Genomic DNA, 20,675 nt, shown 5'->3' with positions numbered 1-20,675 from the left:
TTGTAAATTTGAGTATTTTTCTGCTTTAAGTACCGTTTCTCTGTGATTTCCTTGGATAACTGTTTGACCAACTGTTGGTATTATACATGTTTGTCTGTGTATTGGGTTATTTCATTTTTAACTAGTGTATTAAATGTTATGTTTTAGGTCCCTTTATTGTGCTATTTACATTCATATTTTTTGGTACCCTTGGCTTTTATAAAAATTGTGGTTGGTTTCAACCTTTTGCTGTTTTCTATAGTTCTCACTCTCCCTGGGTCCAGCACCTGCTCTCTAAGGCTATGTTCACACTTTGCAGATTCCACTGCGGATTTTTCCGCAGCAGAATTCCAAAATCCGCAGTGAAAACCGCAGCGCGTTTTCACTGCGGATTTATCGCGGTTTTTACTGCGTTTTCTTCTGCGGATTTTCAACTGCAGTTTTCTATTGGAGCAGCTGAAAATCCGCAGAAAAGAAGTGACATGCTGCGGAATGTAATCCGCAGCGTTTCCGCGCGGATTTTTCTGCAGCATGTGCACAGCGTTTTTTGTTTCCCATAGGTTTACATTGAAATGTAAACTCATGGGAAACTGCTGCGGATCCGCAGCGGTCAAATCCGCTGCGGATCCGCAGCAAAATCCGCAAAGTGTGAATATAGCCTTAGGCTGCTCCGGTCTTAGAGTTTTGGTTGCAGAAGTGACGTCATATCAACAACTCAGTTCTAATGATGACTCATGCAGAAAATGTGACTATTTCTACTTAGAGCTTAGTAGGATTCAGCTAGTCAGTTTTAATCATGTGATGTCGTAGACCTAATGGAAAAGACAGAAATTAACTGGGTAGAAGGGCAAAATGAATAACTGTAAGTACACAGTGCCATATAATATGATGACTGCAATATCTTAAGAGGATGAAAACTTTGATGGGAGGAAGGCTTGTTTAAGGTTATCAAGAAGATGTTTTATTTCACTTTTATTTATAAAAAAAAATTGATTTGAAAATCTTTTTCCAAGTTCCAAGTGGCAGACAAGTGATTTTTCTTTGTCTAGGATAGGAGTATGGTCCCAAGGATGATATTACCTTAGTTACACACATTGCCCATGACATGTAATATTGTCCCAAGTCTAACAGTAATAGGATCTCTCTCAAGGTGTATGATGGTGCAGCACCCCAGGTGACCGGTTGCTGCAGTGATGTTGTTGCTTTCCTTTCAGGGAGGGTAATGTCATGCTCAGAGGCAATGGAGTTCTCTTTACCAGGTAAGGCACCCACATACAACACATTCCTAATCCAGGCCAGGAGGAGGAGCTCAGGACCCGGATTCAGGCGCACTTCCCTAAGCTATATGTATCCTGACCTGGAGGAGGAGTTTGACAGTCTGGGAGACACAGTGGACGGAGACAGTTAGTCTCCAGGAGGGAGAGTTAGAAGAAGGAAGTCTGGAACTGAGTGCAGACAGAGAGGCCTGGCAGCCACGAGGGAGCTGCAGCCTCTGGAAGAGAGAGAACCTGAAGGGTTGTTGTATGTGGTGGAGCTACAGAGGAAAGGAGCAGAGGAGAGAGACAGGGCTCAGAAGGGAACAGCGGAAGGACACCCTCAGAGCCAGAGCGCAGTGCCAGGTATAGGGAGCCTGAGGAACTGTATAACACTTGGCAGAACCATGGAGCTCAGAACTGTATGTAATTGGCCCACACCACACCTGAGACGCAGCAGCACCTAAGGAGCCCGGGGCATGATAGAGTCCCTGTAAAAAGGCTCAAGCTGCCCGTCATGCAGGTACCTGTCACAGGACAGGGGGAATAGAGGACTCTGCAGAGAGCTTCAGGCAGCAGGGACTTCACTTTAGCAAGCGCTAGTTGGAAAGGCTTACGGACCTCAACCGGGAAGGAGAATCTGGACTGTGGCCTTCTAACTACCATGTAAAGACATACAACTTGTGTCCTTTACTCATTTTACCGGACTACACCATCATCGCAATACACTTCAGGACCTCTGTCTGGGGACCCCGCTTCATCTGTGGGAATCGTTACCATCGTTGCTGCGACAACATCCCCCAGAGGACCCCTTTAATGCAGCGTTGGTCCCACTATTGACCGAACACCTCAGGTGGCGACACAACAGAATTTACCACAATTCCCCTTAAAAGACCTATCCCCCTTTAATTGGACGCCCAGGGCCACGGACCGGGTCGCAGCCGCCGTGACATCCCCTTTAAGACTGGACCACCCCCACTGCCCTGGAAGGGCATGCCAATGGAGCGATAGGCACCATGGTGAGACCCTCAGTTACTGCTGTATTCCGGGTGTCTGAGCTTTGCGCCTGAGCCCAGCCCTTCCCCCTGCACATTGCCAGGGATTTAGTTACATGTCAAGATAACAGCCAACCTGCTCTGCGTACGGGTTATGAATAAATAAAAGACCCCATCACAGGCTTAGTAAAGGTAGCAGGCCTCTTGCCTGAGCCAAGCTGCAGTTAACACGCCATGTAAGGTGCATAAAATAAGAGGATCAATACTAAAACTGCAGTAAATTTGTGTTTGTCACAATATTATTGGCTGTTAACGAATAACCTATGAGATTTATGGGTGCAGATTACTGGCAGCAGCTTGGTCTTGCTTACAGTAACATGCTGTGTGGATTTATCTTTAGAATATTAATCCATTGATAAAACATCCATTGGGTTGAGTAATGATTTACATTTAGGGTAAAAACATATTTTTCATTTATTTTTGATGACCGTATTCATTTCACTGTGCGTAGTTAGTAGTTTCATGACTGTGTGCACTAAAAAGCAGTATGGCAAACAATGAAGGTCCGTCCACATGGAACCCTTGACCAATGCTGCTGATTTTCTTATGTACAGTAGTTGGGTGAACATACCATGGGTTCAACCTGTGCATCTGTATAGGGGCCAAAAGGTTAGGAGGCCACTTTTACCTCCAAAGCAGGTGGGATTATGCATTATGATGAGTATTGGACTGCCAAGGGTCCATATACTGATCTTACACAGGGACCTCTTCCATCTGTGTCCACTCCTGGGTGGAATACACTGGTGAATATTGCTGCAGATTTCACACATAAGTGGATTGGGGCCTTTTTTTTGCACCTCGTGTGGATTTACAACATATCTTTAAGTATGGGAAATAATGATACAGATATATCAATGTAAAACAATCTCCACGCTCTAGGTTTTATGAAGGAAACCTCTGGCTTGAAAAATATTGATGAGTATGGTTTTCAATAAAGTAAAAAAACATGGATGCCTACCACTAGGACATGTAACCCTTTTTGGCATGTGTTGACCATGTTATGGAGAGGACATGTTCAGCATGTACATAGATTTTCCAGTGTATACAGTAATTATTAGGCCAAAACAGGAGTATAGTGTGCTGTACATAGCTACAGGCATTCCTAATGTTTATTCCCCAAAAAATCAAATGTGTTCATTTTTCATTTCTGCTACTGTCTGCAGTTTTAAGATGTCCGCTCACATTTCACTCTTTCAATCAAATCTATATGCCGGGAGTATTCCAGTGAAAAAAGTCTCTATGTATGCTACTGTATAGGCGTATAGTGGTATATGCTCCCATTATTAAAGTGTATACCTGATGAATAGAGATGATTGAATCTTTTGAAATTCAAATTCTCCAGATTCATCAAATTTTCCAAGAAAATTCGACTTACTTTGATTCATTGTGCCTGAATCAAAAGTGCTCCAAAGAGTCCAATTTCCTTGGAAATCGTGTATGACTCTTTTGTCTTTTCATTGCATACTAATCTTCACTGCTGTGCTATTTCATTTGTGTTTCATGGCTTTATCTCTTTGGCTAAGCTTGAGGTGTGACGTCCTCTCATGATCCAGGTTCATCCCAAAATGGTTGCAAGATTTCCTGTTTCTGATTTTACAAAGGCGGATTGACTGTGCTGTATCATGTGATGTGACATCTGCAAAACATTATGGGGAAGCCCACCTGACGTCATGTGAGCTTTTCCGGAAATCTGTAAAATAGTGGCGAAAATCATGGTCATGAGAAGTAAATAATTGTTTAAATTTGCCAGATTAAGCAAACTCCTTCAAATTCCGTACAAAGTCCATTTGCATCTAATTGATTCGCTCATCTCTTCAGGTGGTATAGTTTTGTTTTAACTGTATTCCTCCTGTGCTTCACTGCTGTAGTGAAGAAAAAGGTACAGTATGTAATTTTAGGCTGTTATGAGTTTTTTAGACATCTGAAACTCTCCATACCATGGAGTCAGGACATAATGAAAAAATATGTCAACAGAGCCAAAAAGTGTTTCCGGGATATGCTCACATTTATCCAATGTGTTTAAACAGCTTTAGTCTCTAATTAAGTACTTTTTTTATCATTCTATCTATTCCTCTAATTGAAGATTTCATCTTGCAATATTAATCATTACTTAATTATTCAGTATATTGGTCACATCAAAACCACACCTCACCAGTTTGTGTTTTAAAAAAGAATTGCCAATGTAATCCTAATTAAAAGTAATGAGCAGATATGGCCGAGTACCCTACAGCTCAATTACAGGACAACATGCTTGTATCGAATTTGCAGTTGTGCATCATTCCCTGTCATAGAGTGTAAAATGTGCCTGTATGTTTGGGGTAAATTAGTCATCTGCAGTGGCAATAATGAGAGCTGCGACTATTTCACAATAGATAGAAATACCACACAACTGACCTGGGACATGTTCTCAAGTGATTAGACCTTAACATAAACCACAGTGTTAAAAAATGTCGATTTGTAGCAATTACTTAAACAGGATGCCACATTCAGGTTGCAGAGTGAACATAAAGGTAGTAAGATTGCTTGGCTGTTTCTCTAACTCATATAGCCTTGACTAGAGAAAACTGTACAAATGTTAGGCCACCACTCTATTTCGCTTATGTCTGGATGCATCTTCCACTGGCCATCTCACCTGGTGGAAAGTGTCAGACATTCACTCGTTCAGTAGAGAAGGGCAGTAGAGTTTTGGGACTTTCACTTATTGGACAGTTATGGTGTAACATGTTGATATGCTGTATGTATTTAAGATGGGAAAACCCACTGGAAATGATACTAGAACACTAGTAGCATTGTTAGCCAAGTATGCCTTTTTAGCAATCCATTTCATGGCCTCATTGGTTGTCACGCAGCTCAAGAAAAGCCAAAAGAAAGTTGATAGATTATGCTTGCTCCTCATATTTAACGTTTCCAATTTTATCTGATAAATTAATGTATGAATGCTCCTATTTCTTTTACGCAATCTGTCAATTTTTCCTTTTTCTCAGCAGTTGAGAAATGATCTCCAGTGCCTACCACCATCCGTGCAACACAGAACATACCACCAGATTCATCTCCTAGAGGAGAAAACCCGCTCATTTAAATCTGATGTCACTTCAGTATCTCCAGAGAAGGTGCAGTGGAGCTTTCTAGTAAGTTTCTTAATACATTTCTTGACCTATCTTGTTTATTTCTATTCTCACTCTGGATTTGTTATCTGGTCAATGTGGTTTAGTCTTGACCTGTTGCAATTTTTTTCTTTCGTTTCCAGAGTGGTACAAGGGTGTTGAGCTATTCTAATTGGGGGAATATCTACTTTACTATCATATGGATTGACAGCTACAATTTTAAAAACTGCCAGAGGTATAAGAAAGCTTTAAGAAGATGACAGCCATCTTCCTTAACCATAATTAAAGGAGGAGATAGGCAGCTGACAAACACTTCTGTATGCTGTCTGCAACTTATATCCTGGCCGATGTTAAGCAAGTTGGAAGCCAAGATGTCCACTACTCGCTTCCTCTGAAAATTGATAGTTTTTGTGGACATTCGGGAAGTCCCTCACTCATTAAATTGTCTGAAAAGACCAGATGAAAAGTCATGTAGTGGCTTTTGTAGGTTACTTCTATTGACAAGTTGGTAACTGTAGATGGTGGTGATAAAGTGAGCTACATTGTCTGGAAAGGTTTATTCAGCTACTATACCCTGTGTGTACTGCGCTTCCTTTGCAAACAAATACAGATAAGGAATTTATACTTCATTCAATAAATGAGGTTTGTAGTTTTCTTATTGTTGGGTCAACAGGCAATCCATTTATCATATCTTGAGATCAACAAAAAGATCTGCACTTCCTTGGTCTGATGTCTATTTTAGTAGTCAATGGCAGATGAGCCTGGGCAGTTTAACGACTGGCATTCTAATGGCGTCATCATGGGCACCTTTTGTGATTACTTGACCCCCCCAATGTCAAGGATTGTCTAGGGTTGTAACTCATATTTTATAAATGTTTGATCGGTGGAAGAACGGGACTGTGTTAACACAGTGATATACCATCCTAAGTACATGACATCAGTGCGTATGTTGCCGTAATGTGAAAAGAGTAACTGTTTTTTGACAGATTGTAATCTGGGCAAATCAGGTCCACCTTGACAACATGCCAGTTGCCAGAACAGATGCTATTGCTTTTCACAATTTTGTGGTCTAACTACATAGAAATTTATGTCTGCTGAAAGATTTGGTGAGCATCCCCATGAAATTTAGTTCTTCACTATATTTATAATGTTGTTCCAACAGATAAAGCTTCAGTTTGATAATCTTCGTTATAAATTAAAACTTATCACTATCAACAATATTACCTACCTTACTGTCTTAAGGTGCAAAGGTGAATGTACAAAAGACTGCTCTCATTTACAGTACTATGACACCTACATACATTACAGAGACATCGAATCTGCCTCCCTCTTCCAGGAGCATTGTTATTATCCCTTCATTAATCTGCTCAGCACATAAATAAGGCAGAGACCATGGCCAGGCTCCTTTTAGTTACTTAGTGACGGAGGCAAGTCCCATTGACTACAGCTGCCGATAAACCGGCGGCACAGGACTGAACAGAAACATGTGCAGCCCAGTCTGTTGGGAAATAGATGCAGACAAGAGACATTTCACACCTTAACCCAACAATGGCCTCACACAAGGATGTGTAAGATTCCCATTTACAGTATGTGTAAAATGTTACTTTCATCCTTTTTTCTGCATTTTTTTTACAAAGCTCAAATAAGAATAAATTTCAAATATTAAGATTTGGCCCAACAGCCTCACAACAAGTTTGGGGAATATATTCCAGAGTTTCTTTACTATAACCAGCAGCTGATAGTTATGGTGTACAGTTTAACTAAGGGCAGGTGCCGATGGCCGTATGTTCTCCATCCGTTAAAATTGGTCCGATTATGCTAAGCACACTCTGATCAGACTTCGAGTTGTAGACGGAAAGCACATTTTCTTCCATGCTATTGGTACAGTTAATTTCATCAATAACCTTAAAAACTTCTTCTCTCCTCTCTGTGCGTACTATGTCAGAGTTATAAGTTATCTTGTCCCTTTCAAATTTACGATGTTTTTTTTGGCTATTATCTCTTTTTCTTTAGTTTTAATCCCATGCTGTATACTTTTGGAAATGTGACTAATCTCTGGATGGTGCTTCTAAGTTTTAATTTTAATTTCTTCAAATATTTTCAACATTTGATTACTACTTAGTACTGGTTGGTTTTTACGGACATGGACATGTTATAATACCAATTATGCCCTAAATTTACATCATACAGTAATTATGGCAGCTAGAGAACATCAGGAATGGCTATTTTAATCTGTGCTAAAAAAAAAAAGCTTAACCCTAAAAATACATGAAAGAGTTTGAAACATATGAAATATAGTAGGATCTTACTGGTAATACTTATTATAAGACCACTTTAAAGAATTATAAGAGCACGCAAGCTATTTTAAAGTGAATTTTTAAGGCATGGTAAAGTCTACAGTAACAGTTGCTTAAGTAGAAATTCCAATATTATCATATGTAAAACATTCCCTTTACCTGCAGCAATATGACCTATAAAGGCTTGGTCTGCCAGGCTACTGGAATTTTCACTTCCATACAACGCTCAGATCACCTCCGCAAGGACAGCATTTAAGTATAAGTTAAATATCAAAGGATTTGGCCACTACTTTTTTTATTGATAGAGAATAGGCCATCAATATCTAATCAATGGGGTGGCGACACCTAGTAGCCCGCCGGTCAGTTACTGGAGGTGGCCAAAGGTTCTCAGGTGGCTTCGGAACCCAACAGTTTGGTCAAGACTAAAGCGGCCGTGGCCGGGTAGTGCAGGTTCACTCCTATTCAGGGTTGGATCTGCAGTACTCGGCTGCGGCCGCCATAGTTTTGACGGAGCTGCTGTGTTCAGGCACCATTTGAAAATTTCCGAACAGCGCTAGTAACAGCTGATCTGTAGGGGTGCCACACCGGCACCCTGCCCGTTCTGATACTGATGGCCCTATTCTAAGGAGTTAAAAAAGTAGAGGCCAACCCCTTTAACACCAGTAAAAGTTAAAAATGAAGAGGTAAAAAAGGTGGCATAAAACACACCATATTGTAAATAACCAATATATACCATATACTGTATTTCTATAGTTTTTTTTTTTTATATACAATTTTAGATCTCCCTACAAAAGGAAATCAATTAAACGCTAACACTATGACACTGCGCCTGTAAAATAATTACAGGGTGTTTATTGTTACTATGATTCTAAAGCAGTATAATATTAGCACCTTTTATGTCCCTTTTCTCTACAAGAATTACAGCTGTATGAGCATATGATTAGGGTAATATAGCCTACAGAAACAGAGATTATCAGGCATTTCAGATCTCTGCAGGCTTGTAAATGCTACATTCATAAAAAACACAAGCCTTTTAATAGCGTGGTTAGTGGTGAATCATGGAGCTAGAACAGAACTAGTATTCAAGCAGGTAAGCATTTAAAACAATTGAAAAAGGATCCATTAGGTAGTAAATATGTATTAGACATTCATATGTTATACCCTCACACAGCTTGTCTATGCCTGTCTGCACTAAATTCTATTAGAATTTCAGAAAAAGTCGCACACCTCTCAATCAAACTGTATGAAAAATGTCGCAAATTTTTGCTATAGACAGATGCTACAAAGTTGGGACTTGCGCCTACTAGGTATTTATGGCATATCCCATGGATATGTCATATACTGCATGCTGATAATGGAAATCCCCATAAGTTTAACGTTACACAGCATCCCTCACCATATCAAGTATTGGATAAATTAGGGCCATTACATAGCTTATACTGAAAGGATTAAAGAAATTATTAGTTTTCATAATAATTTGAGGGACAGGCACATAATGCTTATGAAACAGTCGCTGGTGCTTTAGCACCATTGCTCTTCTGCATGACGCAGATCTTAGTTCACAGGGCAGCATTGGTGATGAATGATACAGTACAAGCGACAACACATGACAATGGCTGCCAATTTCGGATCACAACAGCCTTGTGTAGTTTGCCTTCACATGACTTTAACACTGCGCAAAATACATAATAGTTTCAACACTCAATTTGTGGACTTTGCAAATAAAACTAAATAGACACCAAAGAATTTAACCTATTGTCCTGTCCAGATCTCTTTTACTTCACATAGGCCACATAAACAGTCTGCCACAACATGTAATGTATACACTTCCACCTCTGTCAAGCAACAGTCTCCACCACAGTCCTTACACCAGTGTTCCCCAACTCCGGTCCTCAAGAGCCACCAACAGGTCATGTTTTCAAGATTTCCTTAGCATTGCCCAGGTGATAATTGCATCACCTGCACAGGCAGGAATTCCATCACCTGTGAAATACTAAGGAAATCCTGAAAACATGACCTGTTGGTGGCTCTTGAGTACTGGAGTTGGGGAACACTGCCTTACACGCTAGGCTCTAGCTCTATCTCTTCTCTCAGACCATGCTCTTTTCCAGGGCCCAGTCTGTTACCTCTTTTAGTGCCTCTGTGTGTCAAGGATTTATTTTACAAGAGTTATGTCTCCAAAACACTAAAGGATTTTCAGACCTCTCTACAAGTCATCTCCACACACACACTCACTCCAACAGCTAGCCAGCAATTTACTTAAACCGTGTCTCCTTCAAGGTCTCAAGCAGTACCACCTGTCCACTGTCTAAACCATACAAAACCAATACTGTAATACCAAGCTATTTCTGGGCTTACCATGCAAACGTTCTTAATGTAATTTCTGCAAGCCACCAGGGACCCGTCCAATCCTACTACTGTACTCAACTGCAACCTCCCAAGAGTTTGAGCTCTTTACTCTCACACACTACAGGTCCTCAACATTGACTGAAAACTCTACAAGTTACGCCACATTCCAACAGGTGACCCCTTTTCTACTTCTCTCAGTCACATCTCTCAAATATTGGCTCATCATCTCCACAAAGCAGCTGTCAGGACTATTCACCTCACCACAGGTTAGATGAAGACATGTTTATTCCTCCAGATGACTAAGACCCTGGTTTATCAAAGCTCAAATAAACATACTCCACTCTAGAACCTTACAAGGTAAAATGCACAATACAAGCATAGCGAGAAAAACCCTATTTATAAGATCCCTCCTTTGCCAAAGAAATAGATAATCAAAATCACTATGCTATGACACCCAACTAGCACCAGGCTCTTCCTGGGCCTTGCAAGTTCTCTATACCTCCTCTGTGACAGTCCTTCAGAAGCCTCAATTATTTGCCCAGTCATAGTCCCAACACAACTTTGCTGAAGAAGCTTCATCCTTCTGCAGATAGGCAGGACCAGAACTTATAGAGTGCCGTGCAGCAGGCCATATACAGAAGGATATGCATACTGCAAATATAGACTCCACTGAGCAATTAAGTCCTTAAAGAAAGATACATCAAAAATTATTTCCAACAATTAAATTTACCCTCTATCCACAGGATAGGTACTAACTTACAAATCGTTGGGAGTCCAATCTCTGGAACCTTACTGAACCAGAGAATCAGCACAGAAATGTCCTGTTAAAACTGATCAGAGGCCACACCTATGTGCCACAGCTCTACTCATTCACTTCTTGGAACTGTTTGAACCCTCACTAATCCTGTTGGCGTTGCTCACATAATCCATAATCTGCAACAGGTGAAGGGTCATATTTCCCTGTCGAACAATAATATGATTTGGAGAATTGTCAACTTGAGGTGAAAGTAGGAGTTTTACCTCGATATACATCCTACACAAAATAGCATTCGTGTGTCTGGTTTCTATGTCATACATGTTATGGAGAACCTTTGGAATTCTCAATCTTCTGACTGCTCCTGAAATGGCTACAGAAATGCATTGCGTCATACAAGCCAGTCTATAATGCGAAGAGATTTGGAGCTTGGAGCAGAATAGAAGCTTCTCACCTTGTTTTCGGTGAACGGGGCAGATTTGTCCTACTGTCTGTCCACTCTCTTTCCTATCTAAAGAAAGTATAGTGTCATTAATTCTCAAAATACTTTGCTGCCTCTGTAAAAGAATACTTATGCAGCTTCTAAAGACAAATGAGTGTTTTTAGAATGTAAGCCAGACTCCTATGTTATGTAGGAGTTACTCCAGTCACTGGGGACACATCAGAGAAGTATTTAGTGGCTCTTATGTAACCAATTATTTATTCCAGTGAGAATTTGGTTATATGGTAGCGAGTAGCTATGTGTCACTTGTTTCATGTTATCATAATTCTTAGGTATTATAATATTTTGTAATATTTTGATATAATATAGTCTCTTGATATAGATAAGTGTAAAACACTGTTAAATCTGCAATGATTCAATGCTATTACATTAAAGAGTATAGCGTTTTTAATGCCATTTTAAGAAGCTTGTGTTTTTCTTACGGGTCTATGAAACAGCAAATAAGCGGTTCTGCCCATGACCTGAATTACTATGTGCCTGTAAGCACAGAACCTCATGGCAAACCTGATTAAGTCATTAAATGTCAGACCAACCAGGCCTGTAAATGAATTCCTAATCTGAAGGTCCAGTCTACACAATGACATTTCCGCCAGGAGGTCTGCTCGGTAACAGAAAAAAAAGAAGCAATTACATTCCCTAACTAAATATACTTTAATATGCCTCTACACTGGCTGACCATTGTTGTCTAAATTAAATTAATCTTGTTAATGAGGGCCATTTGATTTAGCTACAGCGATGTCCCCTAATTTATTGGAGTTTCTTGTATTAAATAGCATTTTCCATGGCACAAGTAGTAATGTTTCACTGATGTTCATGAGGCTTTAAAGATCGAGCAGACCAGCGTTATGTCTGTGGTGAGTAGGGTAATCCTTCCGTTCAGCACGGAAGTGATGGACAGCTCCTCTGAAGTTTAGTCTGCCTTTAGACTTCATTCATACACAACAGTGGTGACTCTGTTCTCACCATCCCTAACAGCACCATATTACCAAGGAGGTCACAAGTTGAGATAGCTCTCATAATCTCACTTTATCTGCATTTCATAAGCTGCAGTAAGGGACGCCATATTTATTAAAGGGAAAAGAGACCTTGATTCCATTGATGTAAGTACTGGGTTGGTCTTAATAAAGATAGGTTCCCCCCACCTGATTGTTGAGTAGAGCCACCGACTTTGAACTTGAAAATTGTCTGATTTCAGGGTATTTGTTTATATAGAGGTTTGTCAGAAGCAATCCCAAACTGAATGACCTGATACTTTAAGTTTATGAATAGACTTTTAGGGTTGACTTTATTGGCAGCAAAGAGTGAAGAGTTAACTATTTGAAGTGGCACTCTGATAATGTGAGCTAGCTTGACGGAACGACAGTGGAATGAGTGATGGCAGGTGACCCAGTTGCTTCATCCTGTGTTGACCCAGTGTACACTTTGTCAATCACAAGCTCGACACGGCAGGGAAGTGGCAGGCAGTTTTATCTCATGTGAAATGCTTTTTTCTTACTCTTTGTGTTGTTTCTAAACAATAAATTCCAATATAGTTTGGTAATTCATATATAATATTATATATACTAAATACATCAGATTTAATACAACTAGTGGCTTTAATATCAAAACAAGGTTCTATCTAACACGTTTTGGATTGCAGTTGGTTACACATTGTGCTGAGTCCCTTCATTAGGCGGCAGCGTCATTCTCTCTCATAGTACACGACTCTGACGTTACACGTGACGTGAGTAATGTGTAGGTAAAAAAAAAGAAGTGGCTGTTGTGGTTTATAGGAGGTGTGAATTACTCCGCTGTTTCTAGAACTTCCATAATGGAGATGACCATGTATATTTATCTTATCTTCTCCAATGCCAAGTAGGGTAGCTCGATTCTCTTGATAGATAGGAATACAAAAAGTTGGACTGTCATACTGGAACTATTCCATAAATGTCAGAATAGCTGTCCCTTTAATAAGGCAAATTGGCATGTTACAATCTGTGCCGATGTGACAGTGATGGGTAGGGTGGACCATATACCAGAAAAATGTTATCCATCCTTGGTCTTGACTATGCACAGCAGTCTCTGCCTTTTATCAGTGGTATGGGAGAAAAAAGCAGGAATGCAGCGACACCCAATATGTGTATTTTTTATTTTTAAAATTGTTTTATTTTTAATGGCGCAAAAGAGGGTGATTTGAACTTTGTTTTTTTTCTATATTTTTAAACTTTAATAAAAAAAAATAAACTTTTTACTGGCTTCAATAATCTCCTTAGGATGCTTTACGCTATGATCATCCAATCGCCTGTGCTTAGCTGTGATTCAGCCCTGTATAGCAGAAATCAGGATCTACTTTGAACACCGGCCTCGAGCCGGCATTCACAGGAGTATCACAGTGACAGGCACTGCAGACGCCGACTGTCATGACAACCCATTGGCACCCCCGCGATAACGTGACAGAGGCGCTGATGGTTGGGATTTGTGACGTGCTTCCAGCTAGTGTGTTAAATCCTGCTGTCAGTGATTGACAGCCAGATTTAACTTGTCAACAGCCACAGGTGGATCTCGAATCCACCCGTTGCTGTTAGAGGCACTTGATGGCTGATTACCTTACAAAAGGGTTGAATATTAGGAAAGTGTTATGCATTAGGTGGTTCAATCTCTTCTTCAGACACAGAGATAATGACAAGCAGCATAGCGGTGCTGTTGAAATGTTGACAATGGAGTCTAAGGAGTCACATGTGGCAAAATGATCTGTTTCTGAAGAAAGGGTTGATCTCCTTAGAGCATAACACTTTTGTGCTTTTTAATGAATGTGTGTATTTATCACTAACATTTTAATCTTATTTTTGAGTACATAATCCACATATAGTGGAAACATCCATTTTTATCTCATCATCTGCATTTTATCAATCATCATTTGCAATGCTATTTGTATTGTGTTCATTTCAGTATCTACGACAGTGCTGATGTTACCGATGTTTTTGTTCCCTTACTTACAAATTCTCTATATAATATATTCAGTGCAGCCCACAAGAAAAATATAAAATGATCGGAGTTTGGGAGGATGATGAAATTTCTCTTGGATCAATTATTAATTTAGTGATTTCATTACCTTCTTAAATAAAACATAGTAACATAGTAACATAGTTAGTAAGGCCGAAAAAAGACATTTGTCCATCCAGTTCAGCCTATATTCCATCATAATAAATACCCAGATCTACGTCCTTCTACAGAACCTAATAATTGTATGATACAATATTGTTCTGCTCCAGGAAGACATCCAGGCCTCTCTTGAACCCCTCGACTGAGTTCGCCATCACCACTTCCTCAGGCAAGCAATTCCAGATTCTCACTGCCCTAACAGTAAAGAATCCTCTTCTATGTTGGTGGAAAAACCTTCTCTCCTCCAGACGCAAAGAATGCCCCCTTGTGCCCGTCACCTTCCTTGGTATAAACAGATCCTCAGCGAGATATTTGTATTGTCCCCTTATATACTTATACATGGTTATTAGATCGCCCCTCAGTCGTCTTTTTTCTAGACTAAATAATCCTAATTTCGCTAATCTATCTGGGTATTGTAGTTCTCCCATCCCCTTTATTAATTTTGTTGCCCTCCTTTGTACTCTCTCTAGTTCCATTATATCCTTCCTGAGCACCGGTGCCCAAAACTGGACACAGTACTCCATGTGCGGTCTAACTAGGGATTTGTACAGAGGCAGTATAATGCTCTCATCATGTGTATCCAGACCTCTTTTAATGCACCCCATGATCCTGTTTGCCTTGGCAGCTGCTGCCTGGCACTGGCTGCTCCAGGTAAGTTTATCATTAACTAGGATCCCCAAGTCCTTCTCCCTGTCAGATTTACCCAGTGGTTTCCCGTTCAGTGTGTAATGGTGATATTGATTCCCTCTTCCCATGTGTATAACCTTACATTTATCATTGTTAAACCTCATCTGCCACCTTTCAGCCCAAGTTTCCAACTTATCCAGATCCATCTGTAGCAGAATACTATCTTCTCTTGTATTAACTGCTTTACATAGTTTTGTATCATCTGCAAATATCGATATTTTACTGTGTAAACCTTCTACCAGATCATTAATGAATATGTTGAAGAGAACAGGTCCCAATACTGACCCCTGCGGTACCCCACTGGTCACAGCGACCCAGTTAGAGACTATATCATTTATAACCACCCTCTGCTTTCTATCACTAAGCCAGTTACTAACCCATTTACACACATTTTCCCCCAGACCAAGCATTCTCATTTTGTGTACCAACCTCTTGTGTGGCACAGTATCAAACGCTTTGGAAAAATCGAGATATACCACGTCCAATGACTCACCGTGGTCCAGCCTATAGCTTACCTCTTCATAAAAACTGATTAGATTGGTTTGACAGGAGCGATTTCTCATAAACCCATGCTGATATGGAGTTAAACAGTTATTCTCATTGAGATAATCCAGAATAACATCCCTCAGAAACCCTTCAAATATTTTACCAACAATAGAGGTTAGACTTACTGGCCTATAATTTCCAGGTTCACTTTTAGAGCCCTTTTTGAATATTGGCACCACATTTGCTATGCGCCAGTCCTGCGGAACAGACCCTGTCGCTATAGAGTCACTAAAAATAAGAAATAATGGTTTATCTATTACATTACTTAGTTCTCTTAGTACTCGTGGGTGTATGCCATCCGGACCCGGAGATTTATCTATTTTAATCTTATTTAGCCGGTTTCGCACCTCTTCTTGGGTTAGATTGGTGACCCGTAATATAGGGTTTTCATTGTTTCTTGGGATTTCACCTAGCATTTCATTTTCCACCGTGAATACCGTGGAGAAGAAGGTGTTTAATATGTTAGCTTTTTCCTCGTCATCTACAACCATTCTTTCCTCACTATTTTTTAAGGGGCCTACATTTTCAGTTTTTATTCTTTTACTATTGATATAGTTGAAGAACAGTTTGGGATTAGTTTTACTCTCCTTAGCAATGTGCTTCTCTGTTTCCTTTTTGGCAGCTTTAATTAGTTTTTTAGATAAAGTATTTTTCTCCCTATAGTTTTTTAGAGCTTCAATGGTGCCATCCTGCTTTAGTAGTGCAAATGCTTTCTTTTTACTGTTAATTGCCTGTCTTACTTCTTTGTTTAGCCACATTGGGTTTTTCCTATTTCTAGTCCTTTTATTCCCACAAGGTATAAACCGCTTACACTGCCTATTTAGGATGTTCTTAAACATTTCCCATTTATTATCTGTATTCTCATTTCTGAGGATATTGTCCCAGTCTACCAGATTAAGGGCATCTCTAAGCTGTTCAAACTTTGCCTTCCTAAAGTTCAATGTTTTTGTGACTCCCTGACAAGTCCCCCTAGTGAAAGACAGGTGAAACTGCACAATATTGTGGTCGCTATTTCCTAAATGCCCAACCACCTGCAGATTTGTTATTCTGTCAGGTCTATTAGATAGTATTAGGTCTAAAAGTGCTGCTCCTCTGGTTGGATTCTGCACCAATTGTGAAAGATAATTTTTCTTGGTTATTAGCAGAAACCTGTTGCCTTTATGGGTTTCACAGGTTTCTGTTTCCCAGTTAATATCCGGGTAGTTAAAGTCCCCCATAACCAGGACCTCATTATGGGTTGCAGCTTCATCTATCTGCTTTAGAAGTAGACTTTCCATGCTTTCTGTTATATTTGGGGGTTTGTAACAGACCCCAATGAGAATTTTGTTACCATTTTTCCCTCCATGAATTTCAACCCATATGGACTCGACATCCTCATTCCCTTCGCTAATATCCTCCCTTAAAGTGGACTTTAGACAAGACTTTACATAGAGACAAACCCCTCCTCCTCTCCGATTTTTACGATCCTTTCTAAACAGACTGTAACCCTGTAAGTTAACTGCCCAGTCATAGCTTTCATCTAACCATGTCTCGGTTATTCCCACTATGTCAAAGTTACCTGTAGATATTTCTGCTTCTAGTTCTTCCATCTTGTTTGTCAGGCTTCTGGCGTTTGCGAGCATGCAGTTTAGAGGATTTTGTTTTGTTCCAATCTCCTCACTGTGGATTGTTTTAGAAATGTTCTTACCTCCCTTCTGAGTATGTTTTCCTGGGTCGTCTTTGTTCGAGTCTAATGTTTTTCTTCCCGTCCCCTCTTCTTCTAGTTTAACGCCCTCCTGATGAGTGTAGCGAGTCTTCTGGCGAATGTGTGTTTCCCAGGTTTGTTGAGGTGTAGTCCGTCTCTGGCGAGGAGTCCATCATACCAGTAATTCACACCGTGGTCCAGGAATCCAAATCCTTGTTGTCTGCACCATCGTCTTAGCCAGTTGTTTGCATCAAGGATCCTGTTCCATCTCCTGGTGCCATGCCCGTCTACTGGAAGGATAGAAGAAAAAACTACCTGTGCATCCAGTTCCTTTACTTTCTTCCCCAACTCTTCAAAGTCCTTGCAGATTGTCGGTAGGTCCTTCCTTGCCGTGTCATTGGTGCCAACATGTATCAGAAGAAATGGGTGGACGTCCTTGGAGCTGAAGAGCTTTGGTATCCTATCGGTCACATCCTTGATCATCGCACCTGGAAGGCAGCATACTTCTCTTGCAGTTATGTCCGGTCTGCAGATGGCTGCTTCTGTGCCTCTCAGTAGTGAGTCTCCCAAAGCGAGGACTATTGTAGATGTTTTCTTCCTCGCTGTATTATTTATTTGCCTCGGTGGGTGCTATGCTGTTATTAGTAATTCATATCTAAAACTGATGAGGCATGTAACAATGAAGATTTATGGACTCGGATTAACTGTGTATGTCATTGGAGAAGAAACATTTTTTACATTTAAACACATTAATAAAAATTTAATTGCAAGAATGTATGATTTATATAATGCGTAAGAAAAATACATCAGTTTCCCAACAAATCTAGTTATTGTTATCATACAGAACAGTTTACATGTTTTCTAAATGCTATATTCTGCCCCTGCCCCCATCGTGGGCATAGAAGAGCTAAATTGTCATTACATTGTTATCACAAGAAATGTATAAAAACTCCAAAAATCGATACTAAGAAATAGATCTTTATACAATGGCAAAAAAGGATTTCTTTAGCTAAAATATATATATTTATTACAAATACATACGGTATATAAAATGTATCTAATAAACCAAGGACTTTGGCAACGGAGCAATGCCTGTAGCATTCTAAAGATAAAGACAATATGAATGTGTAAGACCTCAGATCATAGACACAATGCTCAGAAGACACGTCGTATATACAGACATAATGTGCCAATTCTATCTTATGGCAAACATGCTCTTACCCACTGTGTGATGCAAGGTTACCACAAAAACATATTTTCCTAGATCTGGATTAGTTATACAATTGGGAAAGTGCCGATTAACACCAATAAATGTGGGAAGCAAAATTCAGGCCACTGTCACATATTCAATGGGAAAGCAGGGTAGCGGTGAGTGCAAGATCGCGGGTGTGAAGATCATAGGATGCATCAAATGGAGCAAAGATGCACATAACGGGGCAAGCACTGAACACACAGGACATATCATGCTTTCACTGGACAGACCCTTTTTCACCTATCATGCAGGAAACATAATAGCTTACTGATCGCGGGGGTCCAACCGCTGGGGCCTGCACTGATCAGCAGAGCAGGGAATTTGTACCCCTGTTAGGGAACTTTTATCCCTCATATAGAGGACCTCCGCTACATTCATTCTCTATTGAGCTGCTGGAAAATCCTAGCGCAGAGCTCAGCTACCCCATAGGGAATAAATGCAGAGACGGTCAAGCATGTAGACCTCTGCTCTATTGTAACAGGGACAAAAGTTCCCGGTTCTGCTGATCAGAGTGGGTACCAACGGTCAGACCCCCTCTGATCAATAAGCTACCACCTATCCTGTGGATAGGTCATAATAACTTGCTGTCATTGTACAACCAATTTAACCAATGTCCAAATCACAGTATCGTATAATGATTAGAGTGCGGCTGGCAAGTCAGTAGTTGTAGTGGTTCCAAAAGTTGAATGGAACCACTATTATAGAATATATAATATCTTATGTTACAGAGAACAGAGCACTGTCAGTTTCACGAAAATCAACGTAATCGATACCTGTGTTCCTTTTGTGTATCATTTGTTGCCATCACCATCATGCCGGTGCATGGAGTACCGTTTTTTCAGCTCTATGTTGAGACTAAATTTTCCCGCCATGTCACACTCTTCTTTGATTGTGTAGAAGATGGGATGTATATTATGCCTGATGCTAGTGCTGACCGGCCAGAGATGGAGTATAGTCATTCTATGCAGTAAAACTGAACACCCCCATCATGCCCCATTACTAGTGATGCCCTGCCTACCTGGCTGAGACAGTCAGCGTCTACATTATTTGATTAGTATACTGGGGGTTAATACATCTGGAAGAAAAACACAAGATGTGCACCCAAAATGACCTTCTGGACAATTTTGAAAATGCAAATAACCCTCACCCTCCAGATTCATCCTACTAACCCATCTCACATTTCTAAAATAATACAAACAATTCTGGGCAGGTTTTCTTAAATTGGATCTGTCACCTGATTTCACAATATATGCCTTATACATTATTTACATAGCTGTCTTAGACCTGATGAGACTGGTATATTTCCTTTGAAGATCCATATCAAAATAGCTATATAATCTCAATATTTATGCAAAAATTGTACAAGTCCAGTTAATGAGAACAAATAAACTGATGAGTCCAAGTGTATTCAGTCTCTACCCAGCCAGCCTGATTGATAGATGCAGCTTGTGTTGAGCAGTGTGAGATCTCAGCAGCAGCAGGGAGGAGGGACCCTGAGGAGAGAATGAATATAAGATTTTCTTAAATATTATACAGCCATTCTGATTGTACATATATCATGCTTATAAAGTAATAGATCTATCTAGTAATGTTTTCACTGAGATATCTGATGACAGAGCCACTTTTACCTTTTCCACAGTACCACACTTGTATGAGGCAGGCTTTTACATTGGCGTTGCTTCCTTTATTCCTTCTGTCCTCTATTTAGTTATCCTGACATGTTGTTTCTATGTAATTTGGCATTACATAGATTTTCTAGATTTATTCACAAGATTAATTAAACATCATTCAGCCTATAATGCACATTTTGCTCACATGAGCACTCTAGAAAACTACCTTATATTAAATGCTGTCATAAGCAACCATGTTTTTCTGTAGTTAATATCCAAAAATCCGCTTTCATGAAAAACATGCATTTTTTTATATGAAGTGAAAAAAAACACATATTTTAAAGGGAACCTGACAGCTGATACATGGTGCCGATTCACAGGCATCATGCACATACGCTGACTGTATGCATTCAGCCATACCTGACAGAGATCAACAGCTAGTGCCTGATGCAAGCTATCCGT

At 40.0% G+C, this 20,675-nt stretch overlaps 1 protein-coding gene across 3 annotated transcripts in view; it reads left to right on the top strand.

Moving 5' to 3' along the window:
- The window catches only part of RIMBP2 (RIMS binding protein 2), a 524,709-nt gene that overhangs the window by 73,466 nt on the left and 430,568 nt on the right, over positions 1-20,675 (top strand). For all 3 annotated transcript variants that reach the window (XM_069756050.1, XM_069756049.1, XM_069756051.1), the window contains exon 2: positions 5,275-5,415. The gene's annotated coding sequence lies outside the window, so the exon portion shown is untranslated. The remainder of the gene's footprint in view (positions 1-5,274; positions 5,416-20,675) is intronic.

Source organism: Ranitomeya imitator, chromosome 1 (genome assembly GCF_032444005.1).
Source record: "Ranitomeya imitator isolate aRanImi1 chromosome 1, aRanImi1.pri, whole genome shotgun sequence".
Taxonomy (NCBI): domain Eukaryota; kingdom Metazoa; phylum Chordata; class Amphibia; order Anura; family Dendrobatidae; genus Ranitomeya; species Ranitomeya imitator.
Note: the sequence above shows the minus strand (reverse complement) of the source record. Positions and strands in the feature narration are given on the sequence as shown.